Here is an 11,928-nt window from a genome sequence, read left to right as displayed (position 1 = left end):
ACAATAGGGGGTACTTATCAGACAATGGAATCAGAGGCGGGGAGCCAGATAGGCCCACTTATCGGACAAAAGGAATCAGAAGCGGGGTGACAGATAGACCCACCTCAAATTGTAGTCTACGGTGTGCCCCCACCACATTTCACTTACACTGTGTCATCTCCGTTTAAACACTACACTCATTATAAATATATAGGACTAATTAACGATATATATATATTCGAACAAGTCTGAATGGCCCCTCCCTTATATGGGAGTATTTAAGGAGTATTAAATTATAAATCCTCCCCCTCCCCCAAAGGTTAAAAAAAAACATCAAATAATTTATTAAATGCTTTATTAGGTAAAAACTACAAAATGTATAAGTAATTATGCTAGTTAATAATTGTAGTTTACAGAGTGCTCTTGCCATATTTCACTTACTACAGCTCTACCCCTCCCCTCCCTATCCCACACCCCCATCCTCGTCTGAGTAGAATTGTGACGATTCCTCATCAGTGAAGAGTGGGGGAAGGTCTTGAGCCCCATCCCCCCCCTCTCTTGGGGGGGTGGGGTGAGTTGGGTGGACACCTTTTGGCTGAGTTTCCTCCTCTCTCTCATCGGAAGTGTTCTGGAAAGAGATGGGGGAAATAATTTATAGTGATTAAAGGTTTTTTATATAATTATATATTTTATTAGAAAAATATTATATTTTTCTCTAAGAACAACTAGTACATACCTCTCCCCCTGCAGGAGCGGCCTTGTGTCCTCTACAGCAGGCGTCGTCAATTAGACTACGTAACAGCATCTTGTTTGGGGCAGACCCCCCACGTAGAATTACTACTCTACAAATGTGGACGGGTCCCAAGAACTGCACTGGAGAAAAACATAAGAGGTGAAATAGAGGATATACAAACTTTTTTTATTGAGGGAAATAAAACATAAAATAAATCTATTAACAGAAAGATAGGGTAATACTAACCAGGTCCTTCAAGGACTTCAATCTTCCCCGCAGGTGTTTTTTGAGAGACACCTCCCATTTCGTAGGAGGAAGACAGTCTTCTGAGGGGGGTGGGTGGGGGAGAGGGGTTTTTATAGGAGGCTACACCCCTTGTTAGGTAGGTTGCCTAGCTAACAAAAATATTCTCTACACCACCTATAAGAACCAACCCCTATACCTCTACAAAATGTCCTAACACAATGATGTTTCATAAGAAAATATCGTCTTGCATAAGCAAGGGCTCGTTTATCATTTAATTTTAAAGTAATGCTTGAAAATACATTATGTAAGTAGTGTACTGTTGAAGGCAACCCCAGGTGGCTCACCCTATGAACGAACATGACGCAATACAGTCCACAGGCGAGAGTAAAATCACTCTGGAGTCTGTAGCGCATTCCAAACACCTTTCTTATTTTGTTAGTTTTAATAAATCCTTGAAAATGACGTCCGTAAGTAACTGGTGATATTGCATAACTATCAAAAAAAAACATCCGATGATTAACTTTATCAACATAAATTCCTACCCAATGTCCCATAGTGATTCTGCTATTTGAAGGTAAAATATTAGTTATGAAAACAATAGGTTTTCTTGAAGATATATTTAAATGTTCTATCTCATCAGCATTATAACAACCTAGGTAGAGTGTTCGATCCCCTAGATTATTTTTTAAATTAGTATTTATATCATAACAATTCATTATGTTTTTTTTACGCTCGCACGTCACACAGAACAGTTCTCTGCCCATCGATGGATAGTACCCCGGTCGTTTCCCCAAACAGTAAAACCAGCCTGTTATATGTAACACCGCCACCAAATTCAAGCTCCATACGCAAGTTGCCAGATTTCTCCACAGGGAGGGAATCTTTTGTTTGAATGGTGGTTAAGTCAAAGGCGAATATTGATCTTCCCTTATTAAAAGAGTCATAGGCCAGTAGTGAATCACGCTCTAAGCCTAATGTCTTCAAGGTTTCATAATAAAGGCGGGAATAATGGTTATCGAAATCGCCACCAATTCGGTAAATTGCATTATTGTTCAAATACATAGCAATACTTTTCAGCTTTGCATTTTCAAAATATAATCCATTACCTTGGTGAAGACCGGCGAAATAATTCATTGGAACGATTATCATGTATATCTTGTGTGGAATTACTTGCGCCCATGGTTGATCAATTAAGAGACTAGTTTGATTCCCTGCTAGAACATATGTTTTAGAAATGGTTCTATTGAAAGTATAGGTTATGGGGTCGGGGGATGCTAACAGTGAGCTGTTTAAGGCCAGGTAAGCACTTGGGTAGGGGAACACCCGCGTCACCCATAACTTAGCATAATCCATATGCAGGCGATACTTAGAGCCATCGTCCACGCTTGTATTTAGGACCCAGGCATGGGGGGAGAGCTCCAATCTTAGTCGCATATCTATATTATCTAATATGTATTGGTCTAGGGATGATATATCCAATAGGAGGGGGAAACACATCGACAAACCTTTACTTTTTAAATCACCCATAAATTTTTTATCCTTGGCGGTTGCTCCAGTAAAATAAGTATTTGTAAACTCATTAGTGATTATACCATCGTCATCTCTCCAGTCCCTACGAAAGCCTCCAATTCTCCCCAAGGAAGACATTTTTGATGGAGGCATGGAGGTAATTAATTTAATAAACGACCAATAATTAAAATTAGTATTTGTTTCAACTACCTGCTCTCCTAAAAACACCTGAACACCTTTATACATGGTATTTGACAACCCATTCACAAATTCCACATGGTCATCCTCTTCCAATTTTGTGGTATCGTCATCTTTCGTTAAAGATACCTTAAAATCTATAACAATATTAGCTAGATCTAAGAAGGCGCCCTGGGTTCCAGGGATGCGGAATTCTAAGTAATTATCCCGCAAACGTTGATTAATGGGGAGGTTGACAGGTAGAACGTCTATTTGCTGCGTAGAGGCAATTGAACTCTCCACATTACGTATTCTGTTACTTCTAGGAAATTGGTCAATAATACTGGAACTATAATATTCTAGTGGTATTTTCACCCCAGCTCCGCTAGGCTCCCCCATGATCCCTCCGAAAGTTGAAGTATGACTGCTTACGTTAGCGAAAACACATCATTTTTATACCCAAGACCTCGTTTACATTTTTTATTTTTATTTTTTCGCCTAGAGAGTCTTTTAATTTTACCTCCCATTACCAATTTCTTTCCCACACTCTTAAGAGCATCAATACCGTGAGTTCTCAGAGCACTTTTTACATCCCGTTTACCACTGCTTAAATCACCAAGGACATTTTTCCCAAAATCGATGGCGCTAGGTGTTACAGCTTTCATGAAAAATGGTATGGCCCGTCGAGCAATACCAGCCAAGGTCCCAAAGAAACCTCCACCAGATCTGAGATAAGGCGCTTGGAATGTGCGTATGTCATTCATCGCCCCCCTCTCATCCCATGTCTCCTAGGGGGAGGTGCGAATATCTCCCCGAACTCCCCCTGGGAGGGTGGGTGGAACGGTATTCGCATTCTGAGGTCTCTTCCTATAATAACCTAAGTCGAGGCTAAACACTTCTTTATATATATGTTGCTATACCTTAGGGCGGATATGTAAGACCGCCATAACCGACCTCCCATCTTCAAAACTAACCATTCGACCAAACTGATCTGTTATTTTAATACTTACTTTCTCCAACGTGTTAGTGTTTAATGTTTTGTACACTAGAGGGTGAGCCCCTCTAGAATATGAGTCATGATAATTGATTGCATCTAAGATATTTACAATCTGCCCTCCGTATCGTTCAGGCTCGATGACGTCACTATAAATGAGTAAATAGTCACAACCCCCGTCAATGTCTGGGGGCGATAAGGCCACAGTCTTGGAGGCTGACGTAATGTCATCTGTTTTTGCTCGATAAATGGTGTATTTGCGACTGCTGTCAAAACCAAGTACATTAGCTATTCTTTGTTTAAATTGAAAGCTGAGAGAATTTAATGAGCCAGTACTTCCACTGTTAAGAGTTGAAGCTAGTAATACCCTCTCTACAGATTGGTCATAGGTGAGGATTGGTTCTTTATCTGAGAAGTATATTTTGAAATCATCCCTAAAGCTAAGCTGCATTTCGGTTGTTATTTGTCGACTAACCACGTCTGTAATGAATTTGATGTTTCTTGATAATATGTTGGTTTTTGGGTGGAAGGTGTATATTAGGTGTTCTGGACTCTTAGAAAGAGTTCCACGTTTAAAAGTGGCATAGATATCTATACCAGAGTCCTCCTCATCTTTGATGATGGCATTAATTCGCCTGGGGAGGAGTATGTTGACTAAAGCCACTTCATGTTTAATGGAAGGGTTTAAATGTAGTGTTGGGATGGTGTTTGTAAATGCTGAACTCGTGTTGTTGTAAATATCTCCTTGATCGAGACTGGTAAGATATATGTAATGTTCTTCCCCCATTGTCCCGTTATGTACTGAAAGGCCAATATACAGGGGATGGGTTTTTGTAAGAAGGGAGAAAATAAACAACATAACTTATATTTTATTTTATTAAACTACTTAAAGAACTACAACAGGTGAAGATTCCCACACATTTTTTAAGAATAGTGATTAACCACTCCCCCCTCGCTACTACTACTGCTGGCTGCTGCTACCTCCACTGCCGCTTCCGCCGGGGCTACTGTAGCTGCCACTACCTCAACTTCTTTACTGGAGTGGTGGTTACAGCTTTCGTTGTTTTTTCGGGGGGGAGGATAACGGGAATATTTCCTGCGACTCTCCATCGAGGATGGAGTCGATACGGCGATTCGCCCCCGTTTCAAAGTCGAGGAGTGGCTCAATCCTCCGTTTAACTGAGGTTGACGTTGTAGGGGGTGGTGGAGAGGTGGCGGTGGAGGTGGAGCCGTATTCCTGAGAGTGTTTCTTCTTCCTGGGTGTGGCTGGTGGTGCTGGAGGAGTAGAACGAGAAGAGGTTCTTGGTGTGGTACCACCCTCTCCCACCACGGCGTCGAGCGTTATAGTAAGATTATCAGCACTTGGGTCGTCGGCAGGTCGTTTGAGGATTACTAACTCTTTGTTGAGTTTGGCGAGTTCTTGATGAAGAGACAGCAGCATGGGTCCAATGTCCTTGTGCCAGTTGACCATACCGTCGCGGGAAGCCCCTAAGCCGTAGGGTACCACTAGTCGAGTCATGGTTGGGGTTGCCGCCATTAAATTGCCCACCTTTGTTAGGCACATCTTGAGCCAGTACCTGCGGTTCTTGGCGGTATCCAGGGTGACGTTAGTGACGTAGTGAGTGTCGGCGGAAGTCTGCACTTGTTCCTGGGCTATTGGGTTTGACTCGAAGGGGGCTCCTGCCCCGAATGCAGAAATCAACCCCACAAAAGTGGGCCTGAAGTAAAGGACGGGCTCCTCTATGAGATCTTGTCCGTCGGAGGGGAGAGGGGCTATCTTCACAACAATGTCCCCCGGGGTAGACCGACAACGAATTATTGCCCTATTGGCATTACCCAGTCCTTCACGTTCCACACGGGCGTAGGAGAACGTCTTCCAGATGACGGAAGCCAGTCCATAGGGTCGCACAACAGCAGCTGCCAGGTCGTAGATTATGACGTCCCCCACCCCAAAGGCGTGGGAGTCAGTGATATCGTCGCTGACGGTCTTGATACAAGCCAGAGACATGGTGAGAGGGCGGGTGCGGGGAGCTCGTCGTCGTCAACTGTAGTATAGTGTTCCAGGAGCGGCGGTGGGCGACCTTTAAATACACCTGTGACCCACCTGGGGGGAGAGGGGTGAAGGGGTGTGGGGTAGAGATCACCTTATGTGCCCATAGACACTCCGCCCAGACTCAAAGGCTGTAATCATATCACGATGTTGGAGGGTTAATTTTTCCATCTGCCAAATCTCTGTCTGGATCTCCTGAGATGAATACTCCTCATACCTTTTCACCGTTTCTCCAAATGACTTAAAAAACCGTTCTGGGGGAAGCACTCAACACAAGGCGGTCATAACAATCCCATAAGGCATATATCAATCTACTTTTGTGTTCGACAAACTTGTAGTAACGTTGAGTAGCAACCAAACGCTTCAATAGGGGAGATTTTTCTCCCTCCTCTACTGCCGCAGGGGGGGTAGAAGCTCTCTCCATGGTGGATACACAACTGAATATAAAGTCGTTTAAGATGTGCTTCATATAGGTTTTTTTTTCAATACGGTTCCCAATGGGGCCTCCTATGGATACCCCTACCCCCTTTTAACTGTGATCTGGCGCGAGAATTACGTATAAAGGATGGGTCTACACCAGCCACCTTCAGTAAAATCCTTACATCTGCCTTGTCACCCGTCCTAAATTGCCCCTTAGTAAAGGCTATAGTTTTAATTATATCTAAAATATTTAAATTTTGCACAGGCTTTAATAAATTCCCGCGACTATCCCATACCACCTGTTGACTGTTTTGTTCAAACATGTTCAATAATGTTTTGACGTGGGGAATTTCCCCTATTTTAAAATACACATTTATTAAGTTGTCCAGACTTGGGTTTTGGGGTGTGGTGGTGGTGGCTTTGTGGCGAGTGGGCCCAGCAACAGCTACCCGCATCTCAGGCGGTAGAATGGAATGTATCCTTTTTTTTATTTGTTTTTTTAAAGGGCGACGGTCGCACCTGTCCCGTGTTTTTTGTTGAAAGAAGCCCGCGGCGGCGGGCACCTGCGCGGCGGCCGGCGCTGCGGGGGGGCGGGCAATATCTTTTAAAGGTTGTCTGACCAGTCCCCCCTGTCTGGTAGGGCTATATCGTTCAAAGGAGCTACCGTGGCAACACCGTCCACAAGTTGTTGTTGCTGGAGGGGGTGTGGGGGGAGTGTCCACTCCCCCCACGCCATCATCACCACCGCTAGAGTCACAGCCAAGGTGCTTACAGCCGCCACCAACATTATTAGCCGAATTGTCCCATTTGCTTTCGTTTTTTAAAGAGAAGGACTTATTTCCACCTCTACCACTGGTGGAAGAGGGTGGAGCCACCTCATTAAGAGGCGATGGAGTACTCTCGTTTTTATTAAATAAATATTTTTCGGCAACGAGTCGTGGTACTAGGCAATATTCTTTCACCATTTTTTTCTCTTCTTACGTAATTACTTAATTAGAGAGGAAATTAACGATACAGCCAAAGGTAACAGAGCTGCCAATATAGCACCACCTCTCCTAGAGGTTAAAATGATTTTCTTTTTGTACAATGGAGTTTTCTTACGCGCCACAGAACGAATGTCTTTCTGATACCTCTGTAGTCCATTAATTATCTGAGGTTGAACTGGGATGTTTCGTTTCAGAAAATTGGCAAAAATTTCACAAATTGATTCAATTTCCTGTCGTTTTAAAGCCTTGATTAGTTTATTCCGCTTCTTGGGTGATAAATTGTTTAATAAAAATAACAGTTGATGGTGTTTCTCTACGAGAGAGTCCTGATGAACTGTCATTTTTTTTTTCAAAATTTGACGATGTCTTGAGCTTTAATCCAGCAATTGCTGGAATCTGGGTACCCTCTCCACTTGACGAAATATTCTCTGTGTCCTTTCGATGTCTTCCTAGACTGTAATATCGTTATGGGGAAATAGTCTGGAAGCGTTGTTGAAATCAATTCTTGCTCATAAAACATACCACTGATCGGCTCGTTGGTTAAATCTTTGACTTTATAGGTTGGGATTGGTTGTGTTCTATCGATATGAGACACTTGAAATATTTCTTCTGTATTTTGGGGCCAAAAGCCCTTGTGAAATGTATTCCTTCACTTTGCTAGTCGTACATACTGCCCAACCTGCAGTTGTGGACTGATGGAAGTTATGGGGTGGTCATTGTTTAAATACATGACCTTAAACTGTCTTCGTATATCTTCAATGTTTTGCAACTTATGGATGGCATGTGGAGTATTTTTTAGTATTCTGTGGAAAGTGTGGTTGTATACATTCACAACTTTTGGAAGGATGTGAATGTATTGTAAAGAATTAGCCTGGGTCATATAATGATACAGTTTATGTTTTAAAGTTTTGATGGCCCGCTCCACTATACTAGATTTCATTTCCGAAAATACACTATATAACTTAATATTTTTCTTATTCAGATAATTTTGAACAGTCCTGTTGTAAAATTCTCTACCTCGGTCGGTGAATATTCGTCTTACCCCGTGAAACTGAGAGGTTTCCTCTAACACCTTCTTTAGGGCAGCTACCACATCCGTTGAATTTTTTGTTTTTAAAGTTTGAGTCTGCATTAGGCGAGAATAAACATCGACACAAATCAAAATATATTTTACACCACTATTGTATTTTTGTAAACTACAAAAGTCTCCCAAATCACAGGCAATTATGGTGCGGGGTTTAGGAGCTAATATTTTTCGCCGAGGAAATCTAACTAAATTTCTTCTGTGTAATGTGTAAGATCGTTCCCCACGGAGAAATTCCCTCACATCTGCAATACTGATGCTGGTGTCTTTAAGTCTGGCAGCCTTATACAATTTTTGAATTGATCCTGTGAAACCACCCGGGGTAGAAATGTCATTGTAGATGGAGGTAAGAATTGACCGTTTCTGCGTCGTTAAAGGCATTTTTTTTTTTTTTTTTTTGTTTTGTTCACATATGATAAACAATTTCACACTGGTCTTCATTGACAACCCCCGTTCGTAGTTGTAATGTCTCAGGAACTGTCAGATCAACCAATAAATAGCCATACTCTCTCTGGGATATTGCCCGTCGGTATATTTCGACGAAATTATTAATAGTTTTCCGCCCATATAACTGTCCACTTAAAATTTCAAGTTGGGTTATGTCTCTCTGCTTCATTAATATATAATGGGTACAATTCAGAGTTATTGTCCTAGCATATTTCCCCTGGGGAAACAAATTTTGACTAATTAGAATTACAGAAATATTATCGTGTCTGCCTCGGGTGAAGATATTGGCTATAATTGGACTCTGAATGGCTTCCAGGTATAAGTCATCAATTATATACAAAACTGACTCATTTGAAAAAGGATTCTTATACTCTAAAGGGTTAATCAGCCCTTGGGAGAGAGTAACCTTTTTTTGCAAAATGGGGTTCTTTGAAATAGGATGATCAGTATTATTTGCAGTTGACACTATAATTTTTTGAGAATTTCCTGTGGTATTTAACACATAAATTTACCACCAGGCTAGTTTTCCCAGAATTGCTAAATCCAGCTACAAATATTCTCGCCGGTTGATGAAAAATATTAAGTTGGTCGTCTGTGGCAGAAGTACACTCCTCCATATTTTCCTCATAAATGATCCAATTACCTGTGGGACAGCCACTTATATATATATATATATATATATATATATATATATATATATATATATATATATATATATATATATATATGAGAGTGGGTGAGTGTGAGTGAGAGTGTGAGTGTGAGTGTGAGTGAGTGTGTGTGTGAGTGTGTGTGTGTGTGTGTGTGTGTGTGTGTGTGTGTGTGTGTGTGTGTGTGTGTGAGTGTGTGTGTGTGAGTGTGTGTGTGTGAGTGTGTGTGTGTGTGTGTGTGTGTGTGTGTGTGCGAGAGTGAGAGTGTGAGCATGTATTCACCCCAAGGAGCGCCACCCTCCTCAGGACAAAGGCGCCCCTACCTGGGTTTTTTGGGGCTCCCATTGAGATGACCTCCAGACGAGAGAAAAAAAAGTTCTCTATAGCAAGTCTAATCCTTCTCTTTCACACAGGAGCTGAGAGATGTTGCATGTATTGTGTATTCACCCTCCAAGGGGTACCACCCTCCTCAGACCATAAACAGCCTACCTGGGTTTTTTTGCTCAACTCCCTTAGAGATGACCGCCAGACGAGAAAAAAAGTTCCCCATAGCAACCCTAACCCTTCTCTTTCACACGATGGCGGGAGGGGTTGTGAGGTATTGTATGTGGCAACACCGCCCCCCCACTTGATCATCAAATATAAGGACACCACACGCCCCTCCTTCAGTTAGTTAGTATACATACAGTTTGTGTTGAAACCTTCCACTCCCCATCCCCGTCTAGACTAACATGTAAGTAAATTAATATCTATTTCATATTTGGGGATATATATATAAATATATATATATATATATATATATATATATATATATATATATATATATATATATATATATATATATATAAGAGAGAGTAGGGGTGTTTTGAGAGAGGGAGAATATATATATATATATATATATATATATATATATATATATATATATATATATATATAAATATATAACAGAAAGAGGGGTGTTTTGAGTGGGAGAGAATATATAATTATTTATTTTATATATTTTTTTTCCTAGGAGTGGGGGATAATGTCACTCCCAGGTGATATTTGCAACATTTGTGGTTGGAGCTCATCACCACAATTCGTGCATACAACTTATTGCTGCCTCCGCTGTGGGGAAGCTGTGTGTGTTCAATCTAGTGGAGTTCACAGGAGAACCTGTGGTGGAGGTAAGCCCTTATTTATTTATTTATTCGTATTTATTTCAAATGAGAAATATTGAGATGGTTTCCCCTATCTTCATGGGGGTGTGGGGGCTGTGTGAGTGAGAGTGTGTATATTTATGAGTTATTTCCTTGTTAGGAGGTAAACATCACCGGCCTACCGGAGAGAGTGGTTTTGTATGCCTCATATGTGGTAGCGTCACCTCGAAGCCTCACCCCACTTTCACCTGCAGTAGTTGTGGGGTCACTTTGTGTGAGCACTTGACCTCTGAACATCTATAATCATGTCCCCAAGGTGAGTGAATAAACCCTCTCTCCAGTTTTATTATCTTAAGAAGCTTTCTTGAGGCGTTATGTCATGGGGTTTAGTAGAGTGTGATGGGTGTTGCCTTTTATTATTAATATTATTAATATTGTTATTATTATTATTATTATTATTATTATTATTATTATAATTATTATAATTATTATAATTATTTTTCAGTGGTGCTTCAGAGGCAGGTAAAGACATCTCAGGGGCAGGTAGGAGAGGAACTTCACCCCAAAGCCCAACGTAACAATAGCCCCTTAGGTGGTGGCGGGGGTAGACAGCCCTTTGAAAATGGGGGGGAGGAAGAGATGAGTGATGATGGTGATGGTGGTGATGATGATGGTGGTGATGATGATGGTGGTGGTGGTGGTGACATCCCTCAGGCAGGTCCTAGTGGTCTTAGACCCCATGACAACAATCGAGATAGAGATGGAAATTCCTCAGAAGGGGAGGATGTTATAGACATCCCTCACTTAATTAATAGGGTGGGGGCCCTGGGCGATCTCTTTACTAGAATGGAATATTCCATCCCCCCAGCCTTTGCCACAGATCCTGTAGGTCTTCTAAGCAACTTTAGAGAACTATTCTCTAACGAAATAGAGAATTACATGAATTCTCTGGGGGGTCATGGCAATTTTACTTCATCATTCAAAATCCTCCTTGAAGTGAAGGTTACACTTTTAAAGCAACGTCTCACAGAAGATGATGACTATAGGGAACACTTCATAACGACACCTGCTAGGCTGGTAACTCTTGAGGAGGTGGGTGATCTTATTGATAGTTGGGTGGGTTATATGATTACACGTCTGGAGGATCTCCTTTCAGAAACAGAGGGGAGTGGTTTTATATTATTTAATGTTGATTTCCTCAAAATCGTTATCTGTAATGGTAGTGTAAGGTCAGTTTTGGGGGATTATGTCCCTTATCCCCCCTTTTTAAGGGGCCGACACGAGGTCTTCAACCCAAACCCAAATGGTAACAATGGAACATGCATTATTCAATGCATTGCCGCTTTTCGGGCGTCACAACAAGGATGGAAATGGAAACGTATAGGAAGACTTGTAGAGTCTCACTCTAGGGTTAGGAAAATGGTCAAATACGAGCAATTATCTTTCCCTCTCTCATGGGAGGATATCTCTAAATTGGAAAATAGGAATAAACTCTCTATTTTTTTGTATTCAAT

General features: G+C 41.5%; 1 long non-coding RNA gene across 1 annotated transcript; it reads right to left on the bottom strand.

Annotated features, from left to right (window-relative positions):
* Window positions 1-393: 393 nt before the first annotated feature.
* LOC138357327 (uncharacterized) lies at window positions 394-1,053 on the bottom strand. Its single transcript, XR_011224924.1, has 3 exons — window positions 959-1,053; window positions 716-852; window positions 394-607 (listed from the first exon to the last, which is right to left on the bottom strand). It is a non-coding gene; the product is annotated as an uncharacterized lncRNA (long non-coding RNA).
* Between the last annotated feature and the right edge of the window lie 10,875 nt (window positions 1,054-11,928).

This window comes from Procambarus clarkii, chromosome 77 (genome assembly GCF_040958095.1).
Source record: "Procambarus clarkii isolate CNS0578487 chromosome 77, FALCON_Pclarkii_2.0, whole genome shotgun sequence".
Taxonomy (NCBI): Eukaryota; Metazoa; Arthropoda; class Malacostraca; order Decapoda; family Cambaridae; genus Procambarus; species Procambarus clarkii.
Note: the sequence above shows the minus strand (reverse complement) of the source record. Positions and strands in the feature narration are given on the sequence as shown.